This window comes from Arachis ipaensis, chromosome B4 (genome assembly GCF_059453495.1).
Source record: "Arachis ipaensis isolate K30076 ecotype BB chromosome B4, ASM5945349v1, whole genome shotgun sequence".
NCBI lineage: Eukaryota > Viridiplantae > Streptophyta > Magnoliopsida > Fabales > Fabaceae > Arachis > Arachis ipaensis.
In genome coordinates, this window is record NC_142439.1 from 88,708,994 (window position 1) to 88,714,413 (window position 5,420).

At 36.4% G+C, this 5,420-nt stretch overlaps 1 non-coding gene across 1 annotated transcript; it reads left to right on the forward strand.

The window, feature by feature from the left end:
- Positions 1-2,287: 2,287 nt before the first annotated feature.
- On the forward strand, positions 2,288-2,393 carry LOC148568289 (small nucleolar RNA R71). Its single transcript, XR_015882193.1, has one exon. It is a non-coding gene; the product is annotated as a small nucleolar RNA R71 (small nucleolar RNA).
- Positions 2,394-5,420: the final 3,027 nt, after the last annotated feature.

The following is a 5,420-nucleotide window of genomic DNA, read 5'->3' on the forward strand; positions in this document are numbered from 1 at the left end:
TTTGAATTTTGGAGGTAGGTGGGGTTTATGGGGAAGAGTGGATAGATGTGAGTGGTTAAGGGTATTTGGGGAAGAGGTATGGAGGTGATTGGTGAAGGGTATTTGGGGAAGAGAGTTATGAAAAGGTGTGAAGAAGAGAGAAGAAGAGGTGGGGTAGGTGGGGATCCTTTGGGGTCCACAGATCCTGAGGTGTCAAGGATTTCTCATCCCTGCACCATTTAGGCGTACAAAACACCTTCTGTATGCAATACTGGCATTTAACGCCAGACTGCTGCCTATTTTTGGCATTAAACGCCCAAATGTAGCCTGTTTCTGGTGTTTAATGCCAGGTTGATGCTTGTTTTTGGCGTTAAACGCCAGCTTGGTGCTTGTTTCTGGCGTTAAATGCCAGACAGATGCTTGTTTCTGGCGTTTAAACACCAGAATGCTCTTCCTCTAGGGTGTACTATTTTTAATGCTGTTTTTTATTCTTTAGTAGTTTTTGTGACTTCACATGATCATCAACCTAAAGAAAACATAAAATAGTAATGGAAAATAAATAGATATATAATTAAATAACATTGGGTTGCCTCCCAACAAGCGCTTCTTTAATGTCAATAGCTTGACAGTGACCTCTCATAGAGCCTCACAGATGTTCAGAGCATTGTTGGGACCTCCCAACACCAAACTTAGAGTTTGACTGTGGGGACTTTGGTTGACTCTGCAGTGAGAGAAGCTTTTCATGCTTCCTCTCCATGGTCACAGAAGGAGATCCTTGAGTTTTAAACATAAGGTTGTCCTCATTCAGTTGAAGGACCAACTCTTCTCTGTCCACATCAATCACAGCTTTTGCTGTGGCTAGGAAGGGTCTTCCAAGGATGATGGATTCATCCTCATCCTTCCCAGTGTCTAGGATTATGAAATCAGCAGGGATGTAAAGGCCTTCAACCTTTACTAACACGTCCTCTACTAGTCCATAAGCCTGTTTCATGGATTTGTCTGCCATCTCTAATGAGAATTTGGCAGCTTGTACCTCAAAGATTCCTAGTTTCTCCATTACAGAGAGTGGCATTAAGTTTATGCCTGACCCCAGGTCACACAGAGCCTTCTCAAAGGTCATTGTGCCTATGTTACAGGGTATTAAGAATTTACCAGGATCCTGTTTCTTTAGAAGTAGAGTTTGCTGAACCAAAGCATTTAGTTCCTTGATGAGCAATGGAGGTTCATCCTCCCAAGTCTCATTACCAAATAATTTGGCATTCAGCTTCATGATTACTCCTAAATATTGAGGAACTTGCTCTTCAGCAATGTCTTCATCTTCTTCAGAAGATGAATAGTCATCAGAGCTCATGAATGGTAAAAGGAGGTTTAGTGGAATCTCTATGGTCTCTAGATGAGCCTCAGATTCCTTTGCTTCCTCAAAGGGAAACTCCTTATTGGTCACTGAACGTCCCAGGAGGTCTTCCTCACTAGGAGTCACGTCCTCCTCCTCCTCTTTGGGTTCGGCCATACCCAGGAAGGTAATGGCCTTGCACTCTCTTTTTGGATTCTCTTCTGTATTGCTTGGGAGAGTACTAGGAGGAGTTTCAGTGACTCTTTTACTCAGCTGGCCCACTTGTGCCTCCAAATTTCTGATGGAGGACCTTATTTCATTCATGAAACTTAAAGTGGCCTTAGATAGATCAGAGACTATATTTGCTAAGCTAGATGGACTCTGCTCAGAATTCTCTGTCTGTTGCTGAGTGGATGATGAAAAAGGTTTGCTATTGCTAAACCTGTTTCTTCCACCATTATTGAAAAAGGTTATGCTAAAGTGGCCTTAGATAGATCAGAGCCTTGTTGAGGCTTTTGTTGATCCTTCCATTAGAAATTTGGATGATTTCTCCATGAGGGATTATAGGTGTTTCCATAGGGTTCACCCATGTAATTCACCTCTGCTATTGCAGGGTTCTCAGGATCATAGGCTTCTTCTTCAGAAGATGCCTCTTTAGTACTGTTGGATGCAGCTTGCATTCCATTCAGACTCTGAGAAATCATATTGACTTGCTGAGTCAATATTTTATTCTGAGTCAATATGGCATTCAGAGTATCAATTTCAAGAACTCCCTTCCTCTGAGGTGTCCCATTACTCACAGGATTCCTTTCAGAAGTGTACATGAACTGGTTATTTGCAACCATGTCAATTAGTTCTTGAGCTTCTGCAGGCATTTTCTTTAGGTGAATGGATCCGCCTGCAGAATGGTCCAATGACATCTTTGATAATTCAGACAGACCATCATAGAATATATCCAGGATGGTCCATTCTGATAGCATGTCAGAAGGACACTTTTTGGTCAGTTGCTTATATCTCTCCCAAGCTTCATAGAGGGATTCACCTTCTTTCTGTTTGAAGGTTTGAACATCAACTCTATGTTTGCTAAGCTTTTGAGAAGGAAAGATCTTGGCTAAGAAAGCCGTGACCAACTTATCCCAAGAGTTCAGGCTATCTTTAGGTTGAGAGTCCAACCATATTCTAGCTCTGTCTCTTACAGCAAACGGGAAAAGCATAAGCTTGTAGACCTCGGGATCAACCCCATTGGTCTTAATAGTATCACAGATTTGCAAGAATTCAGTTAAGAACTAAAAAGGATCTTCTGATGGAAGTCCATGAAACTTGCAATTCTGTTGCATCAGAGAAACTAATTGAGCCTTTAGCTCAAAATTGCTTGCTCCAATGGCAGGGATTGAGATGCTTCTTCCATGTAAGTTAGAATTTGGTGCAGTAAAGTCACCAAGCATCTTTCTTGCATTGTTGTTGGGTTCGGCCATGTCTCCTTCTTTTTCGAAAATTTCTGTCAGATTTTCTCCAGAGAGTTGTGCTTTAGCTTCCCTTAGCTTCCTCTTCAGAGTCCTTTCCGGTTCAGGATCAGCTTCAACAAGAATGTTTTTATCCTTGTTCCTGCTCATATGAAAAAGAAGAGAACACAAAAGAAAATATGGAATCCTCTATGTCACAGTATAGAGATTCCTTATCTGAGTAGAAGAAGAGAATAATAGAAAAAGGAAAAGATAAGAATTCAAACACAGAGAAGAAGAGTGGGTTCGAATTTTTGAGTGAAAGAGAAGTGTTAGTAGATAAATAAATAATTAGAAGGAGATGAGAGGGGGAAGAATTCGAAAATTAAACAAAATAAAATAAAAGTAGTTTTGTTTTTAATTTAAAATTAAAGTTAAAATTCGAAAATTAAAAAGACAAATGAAATAAAAAAAATTAAAATAATTAGTTAATTAAAAAAGAATTTTGAAAAAGAGGTTAGTGATTTTCGAAAATTAGAGAGAGAAAATTAATTAGGTAAGTTTGAAAAAGATAAGAATCATACAAAAAGATAAGATTACTTGAAAAAGATTTGAAAATCAATTTTGAAAAGATAAGAAGTTAGAAAAGATTTTGAAATTGATTTTGAAAAAGATGTGATTGAAATTTATTTTGAAAAATATTTGAAAAAGAAATTTAAAAAGATTTGATTTTGAAAATTAAAGTTGATTACTTGACTAACAAGAAACCAAAAAGATATGATTTTAAAATTTAAAGATTGAACCTTTCTTAAAAGGCAAGTAACAAACTTTAAAATTTTTGAATCAATCACATTAATTGTTAGCAATGAATTCAAAAATATGAAACAAAAATAAGAAAAAGATTTTTTGAAAATCATTTTGAAATTTTCGAAAATCATAATAGAAAAATGAAAAAGATTTGATTTTTTTAAAAAGATTTGAAAAAGATAGAATTTTTAAAATGAAAATTTGATTTGACTCATAAGAAACAATTAAATTTTAAAAACTTTTTGACTAAATCAAACCAAATTTTCGAAAATTTATGAGAGAAAAAAGGAAAGATATTTTTTTTTATTTTTGAATGTTTTTATGAAGAGAGAGAAAAACAATGAAAAGACTCAAAACATGAGAATTTAAGATCAAAACACATGATGCATGCAAGAACACTTTAAATGTCAAGATGAACACCAAGAACACTTTGAATGTCAAGATGAACACCCATAACTTATTTTTGAAAATTTTTAAGAAAAGGGAAACATGCAAGACACCAAACTTAGAAATTTTTAATGTTGAGACACTTACAAATTGAAAATGCATATGAGAAACAAGAAAAGATGCACAACAAGAAAATGCAAAGATCAAACAAAGGAGATCATCAAGAACAACTTGAAGATCATGAAGAACATATGATGAATTTTCAAAAATTAAAGAGAATTATAAAAACATGCAATTGACACCAAACTTAACAATTGACACTAGACTCAAACAAGAAACATAACATTATTTTTGGTTTTATGATTTTATTATATTTTTTTTTTGGTATTTTTTGGTATTTTTCGAAAATTAATTTGAAAAAGAAAAATAAGGATTTCAGAATTTCTTATGAGAATTCCAGGAATCATGTAATGTTAGTCTAAAGCTCCAGTCCAGGAATTAGACATGGCTCACTAGCCAGCCAAGCTTTCAGTGAAAGCTCCGGTCCAAAACACTAGACATGGCCAATGGCCAGCCAAGCTTCAGCATATACAAATCAGGCATATAACAGCTGATCAGATGAGAGTCCAAGGGCTCTTGCCATGATAGGTGGAAGCTTCAGTCCAAAAATTTAGACATGGCTTGATAGCCAGCCAGGCTTTAACAAATCATGAAGAAACTCTAAAATTCAATCTTAAAAATTCTGAAGAACAAAATGATTTATTATTTTTTTTTTTTCGAAAATAAGAATAATAAAAACACAAAGCTTAAAATTAAAATAAAATTACCTAATCTGAGCAACAAGATGAACCGTCAGTTGTCCAAACTCGAACAATCCCCGGCAACGGCGCCAAAAACTTGGTGCACGAAATTGTGATCGTTTATTCCTTGGTAACGACGCTAAAAACTTAATACGCACGTTCATAATCTTAATTCTTTGTCACAACTTCGCACAACTAACCAGCAAGTGCACTGGGTCGTCCAAGTAATAAACCTTACATGAGTAAGGGTCGATCCCACGGAGATTGCAGCTTGAAGCAAGCTATGGTCACTTTGTAAATCTCAGTCAGGAAGAGTCAAATGGTTATAGAGTTTTAATAATTAAAAGATAAATAAAACATAAAATAAAGATAGAGATACTTATGTAATTCATTGGTGACAATTTCAGATAAGCGTATGGAGATGCTTTTATTCCTTCTGAACCGCTGCTTTCCTACTGCTTTCATCCAATCCTTCATACTCCTTTCCATGGCAAGCTTTATGTTGGGCATCACCGTTGTCAATGGCTACATCCTGTCCTCTCAGTGAAAATGGTCCCAATGCGCTGTCACCGCACAGCTAATCATCTGTCAGTTCTCGATCCTGCTGGAATAGGATTCAGCAATCCTTTTGCGTCTGTCACTACGCCCAGCACTCGCGAGTTTGAAGCTCGC